Source organism: Herpailurus yagouaroundi, unplaced genomic scaffold (genome assembly GCF_014898765.1).
Source record: "Herpailurus yagouaroundi ecotype Mexico unplaced genomic scaffold, PumYag 184, whole genome shotgun sequence".
Classification (NCBI taxonomy): domain Eukaryota; kingdom Metazoa; phylum Chordata; class Mammalia; order Carnivora; family Felidae; genus Herpailurus; species Herpailurus yagouaroundi.
In genome coordinates, this window is record NW_024412415.1 from 34,437,656 (window position 1) to 34,463,959 (window position 26,304).

A 26,304-nucleotide genomic window follows, 5' to 3' on the forward strand; every position below is an offset into this window, starting at 1 on the left:
AAAACAAAACAAAACAAAACAAAACAAAACCCAAAACCTGTGAAAGTGGAGTCTTTGGCGCTCAGCTTTATGTCTTCGCTCTGCTTTAAAGAAACAGACTGGACATCGTCGATGGCACTTTGTGGGTGTGGCTTCTTGGGGGGAAGACAACAGGGGCATCTAATAAGCTAACACAAATGACTCCCCACTCTCTGTGACTATTTGGGCCAAGGGACCCCGAGAAAGCTGGATCTTCTCAGGTTCAAGAGGGCTAGTCCTGTAGAGAACCTCTGAATTGGGAGAGGCTGTGTGGTCATTCGGAGAGGCTCTCCCTGGGGTGGGCACGTCACCACAGACCCGTGGCTAGGTGGCTATGCAGGCTTTCTGTGAATGCCCCCGTGACTCAGTATGCCTGAGTCCGTAGCCTGGCTCATTTTGAATTGTATTCGGGTAAGCATGCTTGACTCATTTCATCTCCCCTTACTGTGCTCCTTGATGGGCCCTCCTTCACCTACAGGTGAAAAATCTCTGTTCAGTTAAGAAGAAAGCGGGTCCAGAGAGGCTCACGCTGTAGGATAAATTCGCTTACTATAATCTCAAGATATCAATTTTCCCAGCAGGACAGGGTCATCTTATCCCTTCAGATGAGCCTCTATTCTTTCCTTACCATCTCTCCCAACCCCACGACCCAGCCCTTCTTGTAAAAGATCTACCATTGACTCCGTACATACAGATTTCTCTCAAGATTCTACCTGATCCCTTCTTCGAGTTGGTAGGAAAATGCTGTACTGTGGATCGAGACGACTTCTAATTCTAGCACTTTCTAACTCAGAGACCTTTGACTGTATACTTAACCTCTTCTAAAAGCTGTGGTTTTTTTCATTTGTATAATGGGAATTAAAATAACCTATTGTGATGGTTCATTCATTCAACAATTTTTTTTTTTTAGTACCCACGATGTGCCAAGCACAGTGCTGCCAGGTGCTCTGGGTACAGAAGTGGGAGAACCAGAGACCTTCTGGAATACCCTCAGGAATGAAGCTGCACTGCTTGATTGATGGGCTAACTCAGGGGTTGGCAAACCTTTTCAGTAAATGACCAGAGAGCAAATGTTTTAGGCTCTACCTGCCACGGTGGCACAAAAGCAGCCATAAACAACACATCCACAAGTGGGATGTGGCTACCTTCCAATACAACTTTACAAAAACAGGCAGGGGGCCAGATCTGACCTGCAGGCAGTCATTTGCCCACTTCCGGGATGAAGTATTCATACCCTTGGACTGAAAGCCAGTTCCAGGTCACTCTAAGAAGGCGACTTCCGATCGTCTGCCTGTGGTGTATTTAGCCCTGAATGCAGGGAGTGCTTCTGGAGGGTCTCCAGATGTCTTTCTCACTCTCCACAAGCGTCATTCCCTTCGCTTATGTGGAGCTGGGTGTCATGGATCCCTCATTGGCTTCCCTAATGGCAAAGTTGAACCCAATAGCATTCGGTGGTCTCTTTCAGCAGATTCAACAAGCATGCCAAAGAGGTAAGAGATCTGTACGGGTAGGGAGGGAGGTGACGTCACTTCTCCCCTCTGGGAACCAGTTTGCCTCTTTTAAATGGTGAGACCAGTGGTTTCTCAAACTTGAATGCTCATCAAATGACTAAGTGTGCCTGTTAAAAAATGCAGATTCCTAGACCTCTCCTTTGGAGCCAGTGTGTTCGATTCTAGGGACGGCTCGGAGATTCTGGACTATTAACAAGTGCCCCCGGAGGATTCTGAAGGAGGGCGCTTCAAGGAGCATAGAATTAGACCTCAGCTAGCTCTGACATTCAGTGGTTACCGACAGAATAAAGGAAGTCTGTCTGCCTTCGCCAGGCTGGGCTGGGCTGTGGTGGAACAGAGAATGGTAGTGGTGGGGATCGTTGTCTTGTCTGCAAGGACGTGGCAGGATGTGGTTGACCCAAGCTTCCTGTGAATGGGGGAACCAGAGAGCAGGGGGAGAGATTCACACCCCAGCACCGGGCTCAGCCCACGTGCTCAGAATGTGCTCAGCAGGTACTGGGAGGTGGGAGCCTGGTTCCCCCTCCTCTCTGTGACCTTAGGCAGGCCATTTCACCTCTTAGAGCTTCAGTTTCCTCATGTATAAAAGGGGAATGATGACAGGTCATTTCAAGGACAGCATGAGGAGTAAACTGAGTAATGCTTATAAAATCTCCCTCTTAATTGGTGGTAGGAAATTCTCTTCTGGTGGGATGAGTGTCCTCCTAAAAAGACCCAGGGCCGCGAGTCAGAAGCCTGCTTCACAGGCTGGGCTTTTTTCAATGACTCACTGTTCCACCTCGGAGTGAGTGAGACCCTTGGCCTTGCTGGGCCTCATTTTGTTCGGCTGTAGAATGGGATGCTAATGCACCTGTGTTTCCCACCTCCTCTCCCAGGACTCTCTTGAAGGCTGGCTGAGACCGTGGGGTGGAAAGTGCCCTGGTGCTATCAGGGACCATGGCAAAAAATGTCTGAGACCATCCTTGTCAAGTAGGGAGGTTGCTGTCTTTTACGATGTCCTTGCTTCCCTTTCTCTTCTTTTCTGTTGTAGACAGAGGAAGTAAGAAAACAGGATCTCTGAAGACATCCTTGTTGAATACAACCTTCGCCCTTTGACTTATTATTATTTTTTCCCTGAACTTACCAGTTGATTAGGAAACAGTCATGGATTAAAGAAGACACACAAAAAATGGAGAGACAGTCCATGCTCGTGGATTTGAAGAACAAATATCATTAAAATGTCTACGCTACCCAAAGCAATCTACACATTTAATGCAATTCCTATCAAAATACCAAGAGCATTCTTCACAGAGCTAGAGCACACGATTCTAAAATTTGTATGGAACCCCCAAAGACTCTGAGTAGCTAAAACAATCTTGAAAAAGCAAAGCGAAGCTGGAGGCATCACAATTCTAGACTTCAAGTTCTGTTACGCAACGGTGGCAACCAAAAGGGTATGACACTGGCACAAAAAGAGACACATAGATCAACAGAACAGAATAGAAAATCCAGAAATAAAAACCCACAACTATATGGTTAATTAATCCTGGGAAAAGCGAGAAAGAATATTCAATGGGAAAAAGATGGTCTCTTCAACAAATGATGTTGGGAAAACTGGACAGCAACATGCAGAAGAGTGAAATTGGACCATTTTCTTTCACCATACACAAAAATAAATTCAAAATGGATGAGAGACCTAAATATTGGACCTGAAATGATAAAAATCCTCAAGGAGAACACAGGCAGTAATCTCTTTGACATCGTCCATCGCAACTTTTTTTTTTTTTTGCTATGTCTCCTAAAGCAAGGGAAACAAAAGCAAAAATGAAGTCTTGGGACTTCATCCAAGTAAAACCTTCTGCACAGTGAAGGAAACCATCAACAAGACTAAAAGATCTTTGCAAATGATCGATCTGATAAAGGGTTAGTACCCCAAATATATAAAGAACTTATAAACTCAACATCCAAAACCACAAATAATCCAATTTAAAAAAAAATGAGAAGACATAAACAGACATTTCTCCAAAGAAGACATCCAGATGGCCAACAGACACATGAAATAATGCTCAGCATCACTCATCATCAGGGAAATACAAATCAAAACTACAATGAGATATCACCTCGCACCTGTCAGAATGGCTAACATCAACAAGACAAGAAACAACAGGTGTTGGTGAGGATGTCAAGAAAGGGGGAACCCCCTTGCACTGTTGGTGGGAATGCAAACTGGTGCAGCCACTGTGGAAAGCAGTATGGAGGTTCGTCAAAATGTTAAAAATAGAACTACCTTATGATCCAGCAATCACACTCCTGGGTATTTACCCAAAGAATACAAAAACGCGAATTCAAGGGGATACCTGCACCCCTATGTTTATAACAGCATTATTTACAATAGCCAAGATATGGAAGCAGCCCAAGTGTCCATGGACAGATGAGTGGATAAAGAAGATGTGGTGGGTATATACAACAGGGCATCATTCAGCCAGACAAAAGAGTGAAGTCTTGCCAGTTGCAACAACATGGATGGAGCTGGCGAGTATAATGGTAAGTGAAATAAGTCAGTCATAATATACACTATATGATTTCACTCATATGTGGAATTTAAGAAACAAAACAAGTGACCACAGGGAAGAGAGAGAGAGAGAATCCATGAAACAGACTCTTGAACGATAGAGAACGAACAGATGGTTACCAGAGGGGAGGCGGTGGGGGGATGGGTGAAATAGGTGATGGGGATCAAGGCGTGCACTTGTGATGAGCACTGGGTGATGTAGGGAAGTGCTGAATTGCTCTATTGTATGCCTGGAATCAATACAACACTGTAGGTCGACTAATTGAAATTAAAATACGAACTTAAAAAAAAGTACAGCTAAAGCAAAAACAAAACAAAGGAAAAAAGAAACATTCATGGGCTACCAGCTGTGAACGTAGCCCTGTGCTAGGTGCAGAAGGGGGGTGGGGGGGTGGGGTCCCACACTACGTAGGCTGACAGTCCGGCTGGGAAGATAACACCGGCATGCGTGGGAGGTGAAGCAGCAATGTAACGCTCCTGCTGGAAATAATGGCGAGAACGAAGAAGATGAAGGTACTGATCAGTCTTCATACAGGCGCACCATCCTGCGGTTCACAGAGCATATCAATGGTGTTATCTTATTTGATACTCAAAACTATCAAAACCAGCCCACCAGTTCTACTAATGAGCAAACTGAGAGTCATAACTTCTCTGAGATCAGATAGGAAGAAAAGTAGCTGAGTTGGACGACTTTCGTTTGGCCCCAAGAATGCCACTGTCACCAAGACACCACAACTGTCTTCCTTTACGTTGCCACAGAACATTGCAAAATGCACATTAGCATTACGTAGTAACATAGGTAACTGCCGTGTGGGGAGTGGATGTAATGGGCGATCAGAGAGCAGGCAGGTCATGAGGCTGGTGGCCGTGGAGAAACAGGTAACTGGGCGGAGCTCAGAGGCTGTGCAGTACTTGGACATGTGAGCCGTGGAGACGAGAGGAGGGCTGCCTCTCTGGCAAGAAGACGTGTGTAGGTAAGAAGAGAAGTGAGAGGGGCGCCTGGGTGGCTCAGCCGGTTAGGCGTCCGACTTGACTTCACTTCAGGTCACAATCTCACGGTTCGTGAGTTTGAGCCCCACATAGGGCTCTGCACTGACAGCACGGAGCCTGCTTGGAATTGATTCTGTCTCCCTCTCTCTCTGCCCCTTCCCCTCCCCCACATTCTCTCTCTCTCTCTCTCTCTTTCTCTCTCAACGTAAATAATTTTTTTTTTTTTTTTAAAGAACGGAAATGAGAGTTCAGCCAGATGCCAGAATGATCAGAATGGGGCTCCATAGTGGATCTCGTGGAGGAAAGGAGGAGCCGGGGAGGTTTCTTCCCAAGTCCTGGAGCCTTTTTTCTTGTGCCATAAATAGGAGGGTCCTGCCATTTTCACCTGGACATCCTGGCCTCCTTCAACCCCAGTTCCATTTATAATCAAATCAAAGGGCTGTCTGCAGTCTTAGCCCAAAGACAGAGCCTGCCTCTTCCGATTTTTTTCTTTTAAAAATGTCAGCGTGCTGCTGAAACAGCAACAGTAGTGAGGCAATAGCAGCTCTCTGACTCACAAAGAGCACATCAAAGAAACAGCCATGATAAGGGGCCGGTAGGAATTGTGCGTGAGTCGAGTTTTCCTGACAGTCTTTGAGGCTTAGAGGCCCCTCTGGGCAGCCTCGGGGTGGAAAGAGGCATGTGGTTTTCAGAAATTAGGTGACTCACCACACAGGCGAGGTTTGGGAACAGAGATAGGGTCCTGGTCTTCTGTAACTCCCAGCCCAGAGCCCAGGCCTGGGGCCCTGCGTCACTGCACATCTCGGGTCTCCATTAAGCTGAGGCTCAGCTGTCCATCCTCCCAGGCTTCTAGGCATCCATCCAGACATCCTCATATCCACATATCAATCTGTCCACCGTTTCATCTAGTTGTTCGACAAATACCGTGAGCACAGACTTTGTGCAGGTCCTGGGCTAGGTCTAGGAGGATACAGGGGTGGCTGAAACAGACAGAGTCCTGCCTCATGAGGCTGCTTGTGTATTGAGGGAGAGACTTTATTGAACAGAATAATACTATGTGGAACCAAATCGCTGCTGTGGTACGTACCGTGAAGGAAAATACAGGGTTTTTGGGGAGCAGGGGCACGATAGCAGAGCCTGACCTGGCCTGGGAAGATGGTCAGTGAAAGCAGGGCTAACCAAAAGATGTGGCTGAGAAGTGGACAATCAGCTCTTTAGTACCATCCCTGTCACCATCTCAATCTCTCTACTCCCCACTCCCCAGACACGCGGGCATGCGCACACACACGCACACAGCCCATGATGAATTAATGGAACCATCGTGGTCTTCTGAGTCTCATAGATGTGGTTTCAAATCCCATAATCTCAACTTCCTATCTCTGTGACTGAATGAATTCTTTACCCTCTCTGGCCCTCCGTTAGAATTCCAGAAGTCTTTCATGAAAACAGCAAAACCCTACACTGGGAGTGATACATCTTGCTCTAATCCCAGTCCTGCCACTGATAGCCATGACATCTCTTTTGCCACTGTGAGCCTCATTTTCCCCATCCACCCAGTGGTGGAGTTGAATGCAAGAGTCCTTCCAAGCTGTGAGTCTAGGATTCTGTAATTCCCCAGGAGGTGTGGCCCTGAGCAGAGCTGGTGCACCCTGTCCTTCTTTAGCCATACTCTTTCTGCTGGCTGGTTCCACGTGCCATGACTCTCACCTGCCCACGTTCCTCCAGACAGAGCAGGGAGCAGAAACAAGAGCTCAGGCTATTCCCACTGTGATCCCTGGGCATTAACATGGGGAATGTGCCTTTGGAAAGATGCACCTGGAGAAGGTAATGCTTGCCTCCACTGGGACCCTCAATAACAGGGATCTCCGGGGCTTGGGAGGGAGAAATGTATGACTTCACCTCATTCTACACCCAAGAGGGAGCTGCTGATTCTGTGCATAGGCAGGGCACCAACACTTGGGCTGGGGGAGGAGGGATGGGATATGGGGTTGGAGAGGGAAGGGGTTGAGGGTGCCTTCTGCCTGGTGGAGACTTCCACTGAGAGTGAGTAGACGGGCGGAGGTCCAAGCCTCTGTTTCCTGGTCCAGTGTCTGGGGATCAGCCAGTGTGGCCCAGATCTAAGGTCATCTTGTCCTAAATTCCCTCTGAGCTTTATTCAATTCCTTAATAGTTAAAGGTCTATTCAGATTTTCTATTTCTTTGTGATTCAGACTTGATACATCATGTGTTTCTGGGAATTTGTTTATTTCATCTAGGTTATGTGTTTGTGTGTAATTGCTCTGAGCCCTTTTTATTTTTATAGAATTGGGTGTAATGTTGCCACTTCCATTTATGGTTTTGGTCATTTGAATCTCCTGTCTTTTTTTTTCTTTGTCTATCAAAATGTTTGTTAATCTTGATCTTTCGGAAGAATCAACTTTTGGTTTTGTTGATTTTCTCTATTGTTTCTTTATTCTGTATTTTGTTGATCTCTGTTCTCATCTTTATTATTTCTTTCCTTCTGCTGGCTTTGGGTTCAGTTCTTTTTCTAGTTCCTTTCATTGTAGATTACGTTGTTGATGGGATAGCTTTATTGTTTTTTAGTGTAAGCATTTATAGCTATAAATATCCCTCTTAGCACTGCTTCTGCCGTCTCCAATGTTTGGGTATGTTGTGTTTTCCATTTCATTTGTCTCTAAATATTTTCTAATTTTCCTTGTGATGTCTTCTTTGATCCATCAGTTGTATAAAAGTGTGTTGTTGGGGCGCCTGGGTGGCGCAGTCGGTTAAGCGTCCGACTTCAACCAGGTCACGATCTCGCGGTCCGTGAGTTCGAGCCCCGCGTCGGGCTCTGGGCTGATGGCTCGGAGCCTGGAGCCTGTTTCCGATTCTGTGTCTCCCTCTCTCTCTGCCCCTCGCCCGTTCATGCTCTGTCTCTCTCTGTCCCGAAAATAAATAAACGTTGAAAAAAATAAATAAATAAATAAATAAAAGTGTGTTGTTGAGTTTCCATAAGTTTGTGAATTTTCCAGTTTTTCTTCTGTTCTTCAGCCCGTTATGAAGATATGTGGTATTGATGTCTGTCTTTATAAATCTATTGAGAATAATTTGTGGCCTAACATATGGTCTATCCTGGAACATGTTTCATGTGCACTTGAGGAGAACATGTGTTCTTGTTCAGTAGAGTGTTCTTTATGTCTATTAGAGCTAATTGGTTTATTGTGTTGTTCACGTCCTGTTTCCTTATTTCTGTCTGGCTGTTCTATCTATTATTGAGAGTGGAGTATTGATGTGTCCAGTTATTGTTGTAGAACTGTCTATTTCTTAAAGTCTGTCCATTTTTTGGCTTCATATATTTTGATGACTTATTATCAGGTCAATAAATATTTCTAATTGTTATATCTTCTTGACATATTGAAGATTTTATTAATATAGTCACTTTGTTCTCTTTTGGTTTGTTTGCAAGGAATATATTTTTTTCCATCCTTTCACTTTCAACCTATTTGTGTCTTTGGACATAAAGTGAAACTCCTGTAGACAGCATACTTTTGGACCATGTTTTTTAAATTCCTTCTTCCAATCCCTGTATTTTCATTGGCAAATTTAATCCATTTACATTTAATGGTATTACTAATAAGGAGACTTCTGTCATTTTGCTATTTGCTTTCTATGCAGTTTATAGCTTTTTGTCCCCCCATTTCCTTCATTACTGTCTCGTGTTTATTTACTTTTTCTGTAGTGAAATGTTTTAATTACTTTCTTATTTCCTTTTGTATATATGCTATACCTATTTTCCTTGTGATTACCCAAGAGACTAATTAACATTCTAATGTTATAATATCCTAATTTTAATTGATGCAAGATTAACTTCAATAACATAACTTTACTTCTTTATAGCTCCATTCCTACTCCTTTCAGTTATTGATATCACAAAATTACATATTTATACTTTGTGTATCCCAAACAATAAACTAAAAGTTGTTTCTTCAGTGCATTAGTCTCTAAGCATAATATGGAGTTTTTAACCAAAATTATGAAACATTTGCCTTTATTTTATTTTTATTTATTTTAATTTTTCATTTGAGAGAGTGAGCACAAGTGGGGGAGAGGAGCACAAGGAGAGAGAGAGAGAATCCCAAGCAGGCTCCGGGAGTCCAGCACAGGGCTCTATCCCACAACCCTGGGATCATGACCTGAGCTGAAATCAAGAGTCAGATGCTCAACCGACTGAGCCACCCAGGTGCCCCTAATATTTGCTTTTAGACTATAATGTTTACAAAATGTTTTATTCTCTTAAATCATGTAGAAAACAAAAAGTTGTGTCACAAACTGTTGTTACAATAATACTTTTAAATTGTCAATGTAGTTATCTTTATTGAGATCTTTATTTCTTCACCCAGCTTAGGATTATTATCTAGAGCCCTTTCATTTCAATCTGTAGGACTCCCTTGAGCATTTCTTGCAGGGCAGGTCTGATAATAACAAACTCTATCAACTTTTGTTTATCTGAGAATGAAGATGTCTTAATTTCTCCCTCACATTAAATTTTTTTCTTTATTTTTGAGAGGCAGAAAGAGACAGGGCACAAGTGGGGGAGGGGCAGAGAGAGAGTGAGACATAGAATCCAAAGCAGGCTCTAGGCTCTGAGCTGTCAGCACAGAGCCTGATGCGGGGCCCGAACCCACAATCCGTGAGATCATGACCTGAGCTGAAGTTGGACGCTCAACTGACTGAGCCACCCAGGCGCCCCTCTCCCTTACTTTTAAAGGACAGTTTTGCTGGGTATAAGATTTTTGGTTGATAGGCTTTTTCTTTTAGCACTTTGAATATATCATCCCACTGCCTCTGGCCTCCAAAGTCTCTGATAAAACTTATGCTGACAATCTTATTGAGGATCCTTTGTATGTGAGGAGTAGCTTCTCTTGCTGCTTTCTCTCTTTGTATTGGTATTTTTGAGGATCCTTTGTATTTGTATTTGTATTTTCTCTCTTTGTATTTGTCTTTCAATATTTTTATTACAATATGTATTTGTGTGGGTCTCTTTGGGTTCATCTTACTTTGAGTGTGTTAAGCTTCTTAGATGTTTATATTCATGTCTTTCATCAGACTCAGCAGTTTCGAGCTTTTTTTCTTCAAATATTTCTGCCCCCTTTTTTCTCTCTTCTCCTTCTGGCATCTCCACACTGCATATGTTGGTGTGCTTAAAAGTGCTCAAAGTGCTTAAAAGCTTAAGGTACCTATAGGTACTTAACCTCTGTTAAGTTTACTTAAATATTTTTTCTCTCTGTTACATAGACTCAATAATTTCAATCATTCTGTCTTTAAGTTCATTGATCCTTTCTTCTACCTGCTCAAATATGCCTTTGGATTCTTCTAGTGAATTTTGCATTTCGGTTAATGTACTTTCTAGCTCTACAATTTCTTTTTGGTTTATTTTTAGGTTTTCTCTTTATTGATATTTCCGTTTTGTTCATACAGTTTTCTTGACTTTCTCCGTGTCTTCCTTTGGCTCTTTGAACATCGTTAAGACATTTGTTTTAAAGTCTTTGTCTAGTAGGCGAGCCATCTGGCCTTTCTCAGTGACCATTCCGTTGGCTTATTCTTTTTCCTTTTACCAAGCCATACTTTCCTACTTCTTTGCATGTTGTGTGATTTTGTTGTTGTTGCTGTTGTTGTTGAAAACTGGACATTTAAATATAATAATGTTGTGGGGTGCCTGGGTGGCTCAGTCAGTTAAGCATCTGACTTTGGCTCAGGTCATGATCTTGCAGTTTGTGAGTTCAAGCCCTGCATTGGGGTCTGTGCTGACAGCTTGGAGCCTGGAGCCTGCTTTGGATTCTGTGTCTCCCTCTCTTTCTGCCCCTCCCCCTCTCACACTCTGTCTGTCTCTCTCAAAAAATAAATAAACATTGGGGTGACTGGGTGGCTCAGTTGGTTAAGCGACCGACTCTTGATTTCGGCTCATGTCATGATCTCACTGTTCGTGAGTTCAAGCCCCGCATTGGGCTCCGTGCTGACAGCACAGAGCCTGCTTGGGATTCTCTCTCTCTTTCTTTGCCCCTCTGCTCGTGCTCGCTCTCTCTCTCTCTCTCTCTCTCTCTCAAAATAAATAAATAAACTTAAAAAATAAATACATAAACATTAAAAAATTTTTAAATATAGTAATGTTGTAACTCTGGAAGTCAGATCCCAGCCCTCTCCCCACCCCAGATTTACCATTTTTTTTTGTTGTTTTTGTTTTGATTGTTAGGTTATTGTGTGTATTGAGGATCAGTCCGAGGTACAAACTTAAGGTTTTCTCAGGTCTTTTCTGAGCCTTTTCCTGGGTATGCTCAGTGAGTTTCTACCCTCCCCCATAAATGCAGTTGCTTTTGAATGTCCTAGTCTTTAAAGTCTGGGAGTCTGCCGTCCTTAGTTTTTACCAAAAGGGGGAGAAAGAAAAATAAAAGGCAGAGAAAAAAAGAGCTGGGCCCTTTAAATCCCCTAGAAGCTGCTTCAGCTGGAAGGGAAGGGCAAAAAAAGGCCAGAGTTGTAGGATATGGGATTCTTGGTTGAGGACGGGGTACTTATGGGCCATCCTGACTCCCACAAGCTGTGTGCAGGCTGCTTCTGGAACATGTGCACAGCTGCCTGCCATGGGGCTGGGCATGGGCAAAGGGTAGCTGCTACTAAGTTAAGAGCTGAAATTGACCCAAATTACCATCCAAGCCTTCTCCTGGAACTTGAAAGCCTTCAATGGGCCTCCCTCCAAGTTCTAAAATAGTTACATTATACAGATTCTGCAATTGTTGTCTAAGTGGGGGGGAGACAGATTCCTGGGGCTCACTACTGCATCGTCTTCCCAGAATCCTCGTTGTATAACATATTTTTAAAAAATAAAATCATCTGTGCTGTTTTTAACTTTCTTTCAACTAATCGAGTCAATAGCCATTTGTATCCTCAATATTTTATGGCAGGGTGATCTTGCATTATATGACTATATCCTAATTTATTTAACTATTATTTATTTAGCTGTTATTGGACATTTTAGCTGATTTCCACTTTTTCATCACTACAAACCACATTGCAATGAAATATATACATTTTATTTTCACCATGCATGCGTACATAAATTTATACATGCTTTTGCTCACTTGTCTGATTATTTCATGAGCAAAGAAGAAAGGGAGACTTTGAGTTACTCTTGGAAGAGTAAGGACAGTAAGTACACAAAGGAGATAGGGCTTTCTAGACAGAAGGGAGAGCTTCAGCAAAGAGCCGAGGGGCTGAAAGTGCATCTCATATTCAGAAGATGTTGAGAACTGTAAAGATATCCAGGCTTTGCTGTTTTCCAAGGTTCTCCCTGACCGCTCGAGCCCACAGTACAATATCCATACTCTTGGATGTCCTGGGCCATGCTACTCAGGCTTCCTCCTCATGGTCCAGTGGACTGCCCCCGAATCCTCGGCTACGTCCCACACAGTTGGCAACACACGGGCCAACTCCCCTAAAATACGAGGCAGCCACAAAAGGGTGGGAAGTATTTTAAGGACAACCTCCTTATGTCTAATTCAGTGTGTAACAAAATACAAGGGTCGGAGGTCTCCCTTTCCCCTTTCTTTCTTTTTAATTTTTAAAGGAGCTATTTGAAGTCCCGGAAACCCTTTGAGGGTTTTTATTGCCCTTGTAGACCTAACAATAAAAGACTCTAAGAAGCAGAGCTCTTGGTAGTTCTGGGTGAAAAACCCAAGAACCAGAAAGAATCTAGTTATATGGAGGTTGAAAGTCTCAGGATTTTGCAAGTGGTTCAGCCTGGGGTTCCAGGTTAATGTTCTCGGGGGACACGTGGAAAAGTAGAGATTGTCTCTGTGCTGTGATTTATAGGGGGCACCAAGCCAACAGCTGCCTGCCTTCCCCACAAGACCAAAACATCCCCATTATGATGTTGGGTAAAGAGCGATAATAGAGAGGCACCGATGCCTTCCCCCACTCGAGCACACAGTCCTGTACTGGGGAGGACATGAAATTACAGCAGTGGCTCTCACTAAGCCATATTGCCACCCAGGAGACGCTTGGCAAAGTCGGGGGGCATTTTTGTCTGTCTGGAGGGGGTGGGGCTACTGGAGTCTAGTGGATAGAGGCCACGGGTGCTGCTAAACATCCTACGATGCACACGGCAGACCCCACAACAAAGAATCATCTAGCCCCAAATGTCAATAGTGCCGAGGTTGAGAAACCCTATGGGACAAAAGGATCCGTTTGGGGCATCTCCAGGAGCATCTGTCTTACTCCACGGCAAATAGAGTAAAACCTTGGATTGCGAGTAACTTGTTCTGCGGGTGTTCTGCGAGAAAAGCGAACATTTCTACTACATTTCAACTTGATAAAGGAGCGCTGGCTTGCAGTCTGAGTAGGACGTGATGCCGAACTTCACGTCATCACAACCGAGCCAATGGGTCTTGAAATTCGCTTTGATTGCGCAGGTGCTTTGGATTTTAAGCATGTTTCCCGAACGAAATATGCCCGTGGCCCGAGGTTTTACTGTAATTTAAAACGATTTCGTATTAAAATAAGTACGCCTATGAAGGTGTAATAAGGCAGGACAGGTTTATTTCCTTCCCCTCCAACCCCACTCTCCCTCCACTCTCCCACCCCCCTCCCCTCTTCCTGGGGCATAAGACCCATCATAAACCTCATTGGGAGCCTGGCTGAGCCAGGGTGAGGAGAAAGGCCATCTGTAATCTGTCTCACAGGGCTCCCTCTGGGGTGGTACCAGCAAGAGGGGAGCAGGTGTGCATGTGAGGGGAAGGGGGCAGTGCGGGCTGAGACAGGAGAGCCAGGTAACGGAGCATAGAGGCTGTGTGTGGGGCAAGAGCAGGCTCCATCTGGGCGGGAGCACAGGGAATGAATGAAAGGAAGGACAAGGGACTCTAACCCAGCAGACGGAAGTAGAGTGGTACTTGAGAGACCACGGTTAAGAAAGAAACTATCTGCCCTGACAAAAGATGGAGTTATTCCATAGCATGCCTGGGAAACTTGTGAGACGTAACGGGTCGGGAACAGGGAGAGTCATCCAGAGAGAGGCAGATAAAAAGAGGCTCCCCATGGAGTAACCCTTCTCTGCCCGCCCACCCTCACCCCTGGGGCAGCCCGCCTGCCCAGTGACTTTCATGCCTCAGACTGGCCCAGCTTCCCAGCTCCTCTCCCTGCCAAATACCACTTAGAAGCTGCGCTGCCCTACTCAAGAACCATCGATGGCTCCCTATGGCTCGTCTCCTCACCCCCAAATGCCTCTCTCTCTGGCTTCCTAGCCCGACGGCTAATTCAAAGAGTATTTATTTTCAAATTCTGTGTTGAAATTGAAAAGGTAACACATGAACGTAATCGAATCACACACAGTACCGAAGTATAAACGACGAATTCCAGCTCGAGCTCACACCCTCATTCCCCTGGTCTCTCTCCCCAGGGACACCAGAAATAGACTATCGTAGCCAATGATATCTGTGCGTGTGTTTTTTCTTCTTACAAGGATAGGATATTATGTAGTTTGCCCTTGACCTTGACTTCGGTGCTTAAAAATACATGTTTGAGATGATTCCTTTTCAGCAAGTAATCCGTCCTATGGATACCCCACCGTCTAGGCAGACCCTTACTGAAGACCCGGCTTCTGATCTTTGGTAAGATAAACACCAATGCCATAAACACCCCTGTGCGCTCCCTCTTTTGCAGATGAGCGACGCACAACTCTACCTGGGTATAAACTCCCAGGAGCAGAGCAGCCAGATCAAAGGGCGCACACATTTCCCTCTCTGAGTGATGTTACAAATCCCCCTCAGGGCCGGGCACAGCCCACAACCAGGAGTCTAGTCGTGCACCTCCCCCGGTTCTCAGCAAACGTTGTGATCTCTGCCAATCTGGTAAGTGAAAATCGCTCGGGTTTTAGTTTGCATTTCTTTGATTCTGATTAAGGCTGCATACCTTTTCATCCATTTCAAAGTCGTCTGTATTCCTTTTGCTGTGAACTGGCTGCTTGCAAGCGCTTTGACGATTTCTTCGTATGGGTACAGAACAAATGTTTATAGACATCCCCTTACATGCCAGATAAGTGCGAGATGGCCTCTGCCCACCCTGTACACTTGGTCCTTGTCCTCGCTTATCGACTCTTATCACTTAGTCCCGCTCCTCCCTCCACCCTGACTCCAGTCCTGTCCTTGTCGCAGGCCGCGCCTGCACAAGGCAAGGCCGCGTGCTCGGCTCGACTACCTCCTTTTGTTGATGTCGTCGTTCAATCTCGAAAACAATTCGTTATAAGAAGCGATACGTGTTCTTGGAAGAGCGCGTAGATGATCTAGCAAAGTGTAAACAAGAAAATAAAAAAAATCCCATGTGATTTCCGGACAAACACCTTCAGGTACTTCCTTCGATAACGTGCGTGTATGTGCCCTGCGTGTAAAACTGCGATCACACTCTACATAGTTTGGTTGCTGCCTTTTCTCCTTAATACTATGTCATTGCAAAATTATTCAAAATTTCTGAATAATTTATATTTATTGGTCAAAAATTTTTCTCCTGTGACAATTCCAAAATTTATCTAACCAACCCCCTGTTTATGGATTTTTCCCCTCCCTCCCTCCCTCCCTCCTTCCCTCCATTCCTTCCTTCCTTCCTTCCTTCCTCCTTTCCTTCCTTCTCATTCCTTCTCTCATTCCTTCTCTCCTTCCTTCCTTCCTCCCTTCTTTCCTTCTTTCCTTCCTTCCTTCCTTCTCATTCCTTCTCTCCTTCCTTCCTTCTCGTTTCTTCTCTCTTTCCTTCCTTCTCCTTCCTTCCTTTCTTCCTTCCTTCCTTCCTTTCTTCCTTCCTTCCTCCCTCTTTATAAAAAATACTGTTTATGTCAATTTCCTTCTGATGAATTCCTAGAAAATTCGGAATTCTGATGAATTCCTAGAAAAGCAATGACAATTACTAGAGGTGACCATTTTCATGGTTCTTGATTTGGTGGATCGGCTCGTTCAAAACATATTTCACCTCCTTCTAGTGTGTCTAGATAATGGACGGCTAAAAGCCAAGACTCCATTACAGTGTGCATTCTAGATGCGATTTGGGCTCTGCTAATGAGATGAACTTCTAGGAGTGTGATTCAAGGCTGAGTCACGAGGCGGGACGGCCAGTGGTATGGAGCATCTTTGCCACCACAGATCAGGACGCAGGTGACCCAGTTCTGGAATCGTGAGTTATGGTGACCGTTCCCTTCTGATCAAGGCAGAAGCAGCCACTCCGGTGACAGCCAGTTCTGGTCTGTGCTTCTGGGACATGTCCCTGGACGCCCAGCCCGGGGTGTGTTACTTCGACTTCCAGATGATTCTGGGAGGTATCTATTCTCCTTAATAAATCCATTTCTGCTTAAGCTAGCTGAATGGCTTCTAAGAACAACTAAGAACACTGACCAACTAAATCCCCGTTTGGCAAAATGTCCTCCAGGAAGAAATTGTACCAATTTCTGGTCCTGCTAGGTGTGAGATGACACAACCCCAAGAGTGTTTAGGGAAAGTTTGATTCTCTCCTCAGGGGGTGTGGTCAGGGAAGGCATTTTTTTTTTTTTTAATGTTTGCTTATTTTGAGAGAGAGAGAGACAGAGAAAGCATGAGCAGGGGAGAGGAGCAGAGGGAGCGAGAGCATCCCAAGCAGTCTCTACACTGTCAACACAGAGCTCCATGTGGGGCTCAATCTCATGAACCGTGAGATGATGGTGACCTGAGCAGAAATCAGGAGCCGGATGCCCAAGCGACCGAACCCCCCGGGCACTCCAGGGAAGTCGTTTCTAAAGAAGGAAGCTGAGAACTGGGATCCTGGCCCGGAAGATCAGTGTCTGTACTTTGTATGCCGGGAACCGGGCCATGCTGTTGGCATCCATTAATCTCACCATCCTTACAACTTCACGAGAGATGTGGAATCACCCCCGTTTCACAGAGGGAGACACGGAAACTCAGAGAGGTTGTTTGACTTGCCCAAGGACAGCTAATTCACACAGATCATGGGCTACAACCGTAGATGGGCTGGACCCCAGAGTCCACACTTGGCTCGTGGCCATGGGTCTACCTTGCTAGTCCATTCCTATGCCCAGGGTTATCTGTCGTGAGTAGACACTTGCTCCTGTCCCTGGCACCTCTCTGAGCCCGGGGCATCATGACAGCACCAGTGACACCGGGTTCCTCTGCTGCTGCTTCCTGGGACCCCCCCTCTTCCATCAGTCCCCTCCGGAGCCTCGGGCAGATGCCCAGCCGACTGATGTCCACCAGGCACCCCCGATGTGCCAGGCACCGGTGCCCACTGCCCAGCGCTTCACCTGGTCCCATCTGCTCCTGCAAACATCCCTGAGAGGTAGCAGCACAATCGTTGTTTCACACGTTCAGAGAGCTTAGGTAATTCAACCAAGGCCACGTAGCTGGCAATAAATGTTGAAGTGCAGACACGAGCCAGCTCCGTTGGATTTGAGAGCCTGGGCTTAAAACGGGACCGCGTTCCCCAAAGAACGGGAAAAATGTCACCTGCGTCACCCTAACCCCAAATCAATCAGCGGGAACATCCCCGTCGACGGGCGAATCGATGTCACTTTTTCCTGACGAGTTGCCCTGGGAAGGACTCGGCATCTCTTCCGTGATGTTTCTGCTCAAAGCGCAGGGCCTGGGTCTGATCACAAGGAAGCATCATAAGGCAAGGCCAAGGTGAGGGGCATTCTACAAAATACATGGCCTGCGCTCCTCCCAAAATGTCAGGGTCACAAAAGACATATAAAAGCACGGTAGCCGTTCCAGACTAAGGAGACCTGACCATCGCGTGTGAGACCTGATTGGATCTCGGGCCAGAAAAACCTTGCTCTAAAGGCCATGATAGGTGGTTGTATGAGAAAATGTCCTTGTTGCTCGAAAATGCATGCTGAGGTAGCTAAGGGGGAGGAGAATGGTGATGACATAGGAAGAGCGGTGTGTATAAATAGGTTAAGTCAGTGTCTGCCATGTCACAGGTCCTCAATGAGTGGGAATCAGTTACCTTTCTTCCCCCAGTGAGGACCTGCCATGTGCCAGGCATGGACCTACCTACTTACCCAATGATGCCCATGTTACAGATGAAGAAACTGAGGCTTAGAGAACCGAAGTAACCGGCCCGGGGCACACAGCCGTTAGTGGTTGGGCGGGCAGAGGGGCAGCAGAGGAAGGGCATGGGTGAGTATGGCACCCTCCATGGCTGGTCCCAGACCGGTTCCCCTGAGCGCTGAGCCGGGGGCAGAGATCCCAAGCCGCTTTGGGAGGATGCCCAGTGAGGGGATGGGATGTTGGGAGAGGAGCCCCAGGCCTCCCACGCCCTCAGCTCTAGGACACAGCCCCGATTGTGACAGGGCTGACAGAAAGGAGAAAAGAGGGCCAGTATCCAGGCCAGCAGGAGCTCAGAGCTACAGCTCTCCCGGGGGAATCACAAAGTCCCGTAACTGAATCTGAATCCCAGTTCCACCTGCCTTTAGTCAGAGCCCTCTGCTATGGTGACCAGTGTCCCAGTTAACCCTGACCCCCCAGCCATCTGGGAGAAGGGTCTGCTAAATGAATTGGCAAAGAGGAGTCAATACTTATAACATTAGGTAGCATCCCCTGATTTTATTTTATTTTTAATTTTTTGATGTTTAGTTCTTTGAGAGGGAGAAAGAGAAGAGAGCAGGGGAGGCGCAGAGAGAGAGGGAGACACAGAATCCCAAGCAGGCTCCAGGCTCCGAGCTGTCAGCACAGAGCCCGACACGGGGCTCGAACTCACGGACTGTGAGCTCATGACCTGAGCCGAAGTCAGACGCTTAACCGACTGAGCCACCCGGGCGCCCCGATAGCATCCCTTTATTTAACTGGCATCCCCGGGAGATCATGACGCCTGACTTCCAGTGAATAAAGCTCTCATGGTACAACTTGAGGCACAACGGTAGGCTCTGAGGGAGAAATGTTGACTTGGAACCAATGGAGAAGACACGCACACCCGTAGCCTGAAAAATCAGTTTCATAAGGCCTCACGCCACCCAGAGCAGTCTCCTTCCCCAGTCTGAAACTGGAATCCACGTAAAGTATCCCCACCAGTGGTCATCTGGTTTGATTGCCTCGAGCGTCAGGGAGCTCATTACCTCATGAGGCAGTTTATTCCATCTTGGACAGCTGCTGGCTAGCTTCATTGCATAATAGCTAGCATGATCCATTTTTTTCCAGGACTCCAGCTGGTCTCTCTGACGGTGGCTGGCTGGGGCTGACTGTGTTCCAGCTGGAACAGGTGTGCCCTTCTCCCTGTGACAGCACAGAATCAGTCAGCGTTCCTCACACCCGAGGTCAAACATTTGTCGCCTCTCCATGGCAGCAGCAGTCGGCCTGCCTTATTTTTCCACATCGGAAGAATCCGATTATAGCAGTCCTCTTCTGGGGTTACATGTCATAGACTTCTCTGACATCAGGTTGTATTTAAAGGCTCGGCGCCGGGACTGTCCCCTGCCACACCCCACCAGCCTTGGCTGCTTCCTTTTCCTATCGGTTCCTTTTGGTGACACGTAGGTCAAGCCCCCGAGTCTCAGTTGAGTGTTACACGCCGGGAATGGTGGCGACAGAGGTCTGTGACCCGGCCCTGCCCTGCAGAGGCTTACGGCGCTGTCTGGAAGGCACTGTGCCCACGAAAGAGACACCAAGCTAAGCACTCCTGATCTGCCTCACTCTACACGGGAGTGAATAACATGAAATACGATAGGGTCTGGTGCATCAACATTTGGCTCTGACAATGCCTTCTGGGATGGGGGAGGCGAGGCCGGCTATCACTGGCATGATCGGGGCATACTTCCTGGGGTTGGTGGCCTCCGGGTACGTTTTGAAGAATGGTTGGAAAGGGCTTTGCAAAGCGAAGGGGTCCAGCCGCCATAACTAAAGAACGAGGGCTTAACCTCAATGGAAGTGCATTTCTCCTTCACGGAACCGTGGTGATATCTGAAGCAGTCCAGGGCCAGGATGGCAGTTTCAAGGGTTTGGAGACCCGAGATTCATCCGTTGTATTGCTCTGCTCTTGTCCATTGGCAACTTTTATCATATGGTCCAAGATGACCCAGCCCCTGCCATCATAGGGGTTCAGCCGACGGAAAGAAAAGAAGAAAAGTGGAGGTTGAGGAAACACCAGTCCCCTTAAGGCCAGACATGACCCAGACCTGGCACACACTATTTCCCTCATGTGTCACTGGTAGAGCATGGGCTCCGGGCCACACGGCCTCCGGCAAGGGGGCCTGGGGACCAGGGCCTTTAGTTCTATTACTAAAGGCCAGGGGAAGAGCGGGTCCTTGAAGGGAACCAACAGTCTCTGCCAGAGGAGGGTCCCAGGCAGCAGGAGATGGACGTGAACTTGGCCTGGGAGTGTGGGGAGGAAGAGTTGAGTCCTCGAGGCCCTCACACGGGGCGGCCCTGGGAGGAGAACTCTGGTGGATAGGTGGGAGGCGCGGGGCCTTACTTAGCAGGTAGGGTTCATCTGGCACCTCATCCTGAGGCCGCAGAGAATGTAAAGGGTCCTTGGTGAGCACGGGGATGAATTCACAGAATTCCACACCTGAGCTTTGTTTTATAAACAGACACGTTCCTGATAAATCAGAGCATTTACAATCGCCCCCTGTTTTATCTATTTATTTATTTTTATTCTTTTAATGTTTCGTTTTTGAAGGAGGGAGAGAGACAGGGTGTGAGCAGGAGAGGGGCAGAAAGAGAGGGAGACACAGACTCCGAAGCAGGCTCCAGCCTCTGAGCTTGTCAGCACAGAGCCCAACGTGGGGTTCGAACCCACGAACCGCGAGATCATGACCTGAGCTGAAGTCAGACGCTTAACCGACTGCGCCACCCAGGCGCCCCTTTACTTATTTATTTTTAAATGTTTCCTTATTGGTTTTGAGAGAGCACTCGTGTATGTGTGAGCGTGCGCGAGACCAGGGGAGGGGCAGAGAGGGAGTGGGAGAATTCCAAGCAGGCTCCTCACCGCCAACGCAGAGACTGACGGGGGCTCGAACTCACAGACTGTGAGATCGTGACCTGAGCCGAAACCAAGAGTCTGATGCTTAACTGACTGAGCCCCCCAGGTGCCCCTGTCCCCTATTTTAAATTAGCCTAGAGGAGAGGGGCCAGCAGGGGGTTGCAACTTAAAGAAACCCAGTGGGTCATTTTGCAACTCGGAGAATCCTTGGGTCAAATGAAAGGTTACTTCTCCATTAACCTTTTCTCGGTAAATCCCTCATCGCATACACCTTTTTGGGTACAGGTTTGTATACCTGTGTAGTGACTTTGCCCGACAGGAAGGATCTGCTCACATCAACATCACGCGATCAGCAGACTATCCCCGTTTGAAAGATGCAGAGACTCAGGCTTTTGTCTCCCCCACCCCCACCCCCCCACCGTGCCCCCTCCCAGAAGACAGGTGGGTGTCTCCAGCAAGACTTGCCCACACCTGACCCACCAGGGTGCCTCTCCCGCGCCCCCTGTTCCTCTCTGGCAGTGTTCATCGGGCCGGAAAGGGTAGGAGGCTGAATATCAGGGGACCCCCCCCCCCAGGTAAAGTCTGGGATTCTCTGAACGAGTTGCTTCACGCCCCCTGTTGGGGTTTTGCAGAGACAACACTCCTCTCCCCCTCCTGGGGTTCAGAACATATCGAGGGATCCCTGCAGGGCCACTCAGATAGAAACCAAAATGGCGGCTTTATTCTGGTAAGTGCTGCACCTGCAGATGGTGCTCGGGTCTGCGGGCAGACTTTCCCACCCAGGTGCAGACCCAATGGTTGACCACAGACCCCCTCGCAGCAGCAGACCCGAAGGCACCCTCCCCGCAGGCAGGCAGGTCCCCAGGAGGCGGCACCAGGAAGGGCGGGGCCGTGGTTTCCGTTTCTGTCCAAGGTCACCATTCAGGTAAGCCTCGGATCCCTCCTAACACGCTTCATGCCTCAGTTTCCCTACTTGTCGGACGGGATTGATGAAACCCACTGTCTGCCTCCAGTGGGGGCAGTGCCTTGAGAGGCAGATGGGGAAGTGCCTTGAAACACCGAACATGCGAAACGGGCTTATTTGGGGGTCGGTTCTCCTAGTTTTCTCACCGGCTTGGTGTCTGTGCTACACCACTCGCTCACCTGTTCTTTCAAGGAGTGCGTATGTTGGGTGTAAGCTGGGTGCTGAGAGAAGCAAGAGCAGATCTCCTGCTCAAGGAGGCAGAAGACTTGGGGCTCATCTGGCCCAATTCCCCGCCTGCGGGTGAGGAAGCAGAGCTCAGATCAGTGAGGGGCCTCGCCCAAGAGCTTGGACAGCAGGGCTGCCGCCGAGCCTCCACTCTGCCCCAACATGTCCCGCCCCTGGCGATGTCGCCGCCTGCCTGACGCTTGAATGCTCTCTCCCCTCCTCGCTAGCTCTCCACACCGATGCCGTCTTGTCTTCGAGAAAACTCCAGACCCGTTTTCTCGGCGGAGCCGTTGTTTATTCTGGCCACCCCTTCCTTGCAGCTCACCAAACCCTTATTATCCTCTGTGCTCATCTCTGCACTTGACTTTCTCCTATGGTTTTACGAGGCTGTGTGTCACCTCCTCACTTAACTGCCCCGGGCCCCTTGTCTTGGGCACAGGGCTGGACACGCAGGAGGGGTCAGGGAGGGCATGAGGACTGACGGCCCGCCGGTGGATCTAGCCGGCCAGGGAAGGTGGCAGGCTGGCTATGATCTCATTTTCCCCTTTTGCTGACATGCTCCTAATTCGGCTTTATGAGATTTTTCTGGAGTGTCAGCTGTGCTGTTTTGAGCTGGACCGCGAAGGGCAGAATGTCCAGAGGCAAGGGGAATGGTATGTGGGAAGGGCTTGGCACAGGGAAGGGAGTCTGCAGTCCTTCCCAGCCTCCGGCAGGGTCGCAGAATGTTCTGGCCCACTTTGGAGTCTTAAAGGGACATGTCCAGGAAAAAAACACGGAACGCTCAGAGAGATTTGGGGAATGTGGACCATAGGGAGCACTTCACAAAAGGCCAAGGGTTAGGCCCTTCAAGGCCAATCACCTACAGACGGAGGAGTCGGGGCTGGGGTCCAGATACTGGCAGTGCGCTCTCGGGGGATGCCATCTTGTCAACGGTGTGGCCACGACCCGCATGGGGGATTCCCCACAAATGACTCAGCCACACTGGCCAGTGGTCCCTGCGTGGTCTCCGGAGGGCCACCGCTCTGTGCCTCAGATTCCTCATCTATCTATCAAAACATGATGCAGTTGAATTCTACTGCCGGTCATAAGTTAGTCCCGGGTGTTTTATTTTTAACCTTGGATTGTTTCTATAGTTAAGTGTTGGACTATTTTACATTAAAAACTGTATTTTATAGATGCTTTTAAAAAACCAGAAGGTGCAGAAATCCTCGGCCTGCGGGACGATGATCGGTGTGGCAGTCACCCTCTCCCCCCACCCAGGTCCTGGCTCTCCTCTTCTGACACGACGACGTTGCGGGCCCCCCTCCCCCTCCCCGCCACTGAGGCATTCGGGTTTGTCCCCAACTCTTGCCCTGACCTGATCACAGTCTTCCTGTAGTCCTTTCTGGCGAGAGCACTGGGGATTTGGAGTGGAAAGTGGGAAGGGAGGTCAGACAGAGCCGCAGGGTCCGGGAGAGCCGGCCTGGGGTTCTAGCCCAGGCCCTGCCTACACTGACTCACTGGCCACCCCCGGGGGGGAGCCACCCTCCCTCTCTGCCTTCATCTTCCTCATCTATTAAAAGAGGGAGTTGGTCATACCCATCAATAAGATCCTTTCAAGTGTTTGCATTCTGTGACCCTATGAAAATGCCATTTACCAGAAGTGAAATGGGCTGTGACTTCCATGTTGAGGAATCTGGCTGTCCCGCCCGTGCAGGCGCCATGGGTGTGAGGGGGGAGAGAGAGAAGAAGGGACGGACGGGTGGCTCAGGGGATCCTCACTGTGATCTCCGAGCAAGTCTGTGGCTCAGGCAGGCCTTCTCCAGCGGCCGGTGGAGCGAGAGGCAGCCCGGTCTCCCGGAATTCCTTCCAGGTCGAGGTCCTGAAATTCCCCCAGCCCCACCCTTTCCAGAAGCCCGAGGCTCTGGGATAAAGCTGAGGGTGTACAAACCAAGCATTCACAAGAGTGGACCCACAGCCAAATTCTTGGCTACTCCGCGCCAACAGAGACTTCTAGACGGAGCCCTGGGGCGAGGGCAGAGTGCTGGGTCTCAGCGCTCAGTAGGAGAAGCCCGCTCTGGGGTGGCGAGGCCTCTGTGTCCCCTCCAGCTCTTTCCTGACGGGCCATTACTTAGTTGTCTGGGCCTCAGTTTCTCTGTTTGTCAAACAGGCTGGAAACAAACAAACAAACAAAAAGTAAGCCTGTTCTCTCTGTCTTCTAGAGAGAAAAACGTTAGAGAGCAGAGGCCAGATTCTTGGAGAAGAGCTGAATGCCGTCCCCCCATCCCCCCACCGCCGCCCCAGGGGACCCGTGGGGGTTTCTCAGGGTCCTCTCTGCGGTTTATGTGTCACAGTTTCTCTGGGATGTTCCCACTTGCCCGGTACCATCGGGGGCCTGCCTGGCTCAGCCCGGGGCAGGCAGGTGCCACACCGCTGAGCCCCTAGTCGGAATGGCTTCCCAGGAGGCACCATCCGGGGACCCGCACCCTTTCAGCTGCCAACTGCATGCCCTCTTTCACAGCCCTCTCTGCCTCAGGACTCCTCAGCAAGAGCGGCCCTTCCTCATCAGCAGGGCAAGGGGCCTCCTGGTTGGGGGAGGGCCCCACAGGAGCGCAGAATCCTGGGAGGACTCAGCGTCAGGGCCCTCAGATGCAGGGACTCCTGGCCTCCGCTGTTCCCTTGCTAGCCTGCCTCGAGGCTGAGTGCCAGGGAGTTAGGGACTGAGTCCTCCAGCCTCAAAGGAATCAGAGGTGGCCCCTCTCCCCTACCGCTCTGCACCCCCACCCCCCAGCCCCACCCCTCGTGGTTCAAGATCACCTCCTTCGTCCCCCAGCCCCGGAGATGACCAGGGATAAATCGTGCACACGTCACTCCTTCCCCACCCATGGTTATCTGGAGGCAGCATCCCTCTGCTAGGGAATCGGAGGTGCCATGATACCCTTTCTCTAAGGTTCTGTGAAGCCATAGAGCAGTGCACAGGGGCTGGCCGGGCCTGAGCAGTAGACCTGGGAGGAGTGAGGCCCTGGCGGCCGGCCGGCCTCAGGCCCACCTCCTGGGTGAATGCCCGGAGCCCTGTCAGGCAGCCGGACTAGCCCGTCCCACGTGGGGCTGGGGGACCACAGGTGACTGCGAGAAGCGGTTGGCCAGGAGACGTGAGTCCCACTGGGCAGGTTCTGGTCCCAGGCCCGGATTTCCCTGTAGGTGGACACTATCTCCCCGAGTCTCGGCTGCAGGGGGAGACAGCGGTAGGGATATGGGCCTTGCCAAGGGCTTGCATGAGCATTAGCGTGAGGAAACCTCGGAGCGCTCTGGGAAGGTGGGGGCTGCTCCCAGTTCACCCAGTTGCCCGCACACGGTCCGTAGGAGTGGAGCTGAGACTCACAGACCCGGCTTTTCTCTGGCCAAACCCGCGCTCTTCCCAAGACCCCATAATCAGAGAGGTTCAGCTTCCGTGTGCAGTGCGGGTGAAAAACAGAGTAACTTATTGATGAATGTCTTCATTACTTATTGATAGCCCGCCTACTTCCAAAGAATCGTCAACCAACTTGCAATATGGAGCTTCGATACGGTCTGAAAATAAGGTAATGCACGCTCAGAATCTTGGTAACAAGAAAGTGGAGGCCAGGGGTGGGAACTGAGAAAGGCCGAAAGGCGAGTTGCCACGGGGAGCCCTCCCGGGTGCCCGACATCATAGAAGGTTCTTTGAGACGTGCGAAATAGTTGGATGCCCTCTCCGAGCTAATGAACAACTGGATGGTCCCAGTTACATAATAGTCACGATTCACTGAACGCTTGCTTTGGCCAGACGTTATTCTGAGCACTTTGCTTTTGTTTTTTGTTTTTTGGTTTTCTTTTTTTTTTAGATCAATTTTTATCTTGGAGTAATTTTAAGATTCACAGAAAAGTTGCAAAGAGAGGACAGGGTTCCCCTGGCCCTCACTCAATTTCTCGTAACGCTAGCGTCTTCCGGTATCGAGACGTGTTGGTCGCAACCGAGATATTAACGCCCAGTGTGTTATTATCAGCTAAACGACAGACTTTATTGGGAGTTCCCGGTTTTTCCACCAATGTCTTCTTTTCTGTTTCAGGATAAA

The 26,304-nt window shown here is 48.6% G+C and overlaps 1 long non-coding RNA gene across 1 annotated transcript; it reads left to right on the forward strand.

The window, feature by feature from the left end:
• The first annotated feature begins 4,218 nt into the window (after nucleotides 1–4,218).
• Nucleotides 4,219–25,995, forward strand: LOC121041923 (uncharacterized). The gene is made up of 3 exons (XR_005795925.1): nucleotides 4,219–5,051; nucleotides 14,755–14,942; nucleotides 25,725–25,995. It is a non-coding gene; the product is annotated as an uncharacterized LOC121041923 (long non-coding RNA).
• The last annotated feature ends 309 nt before the right edge of the window (nucleotides 25,996–26,304 follow it).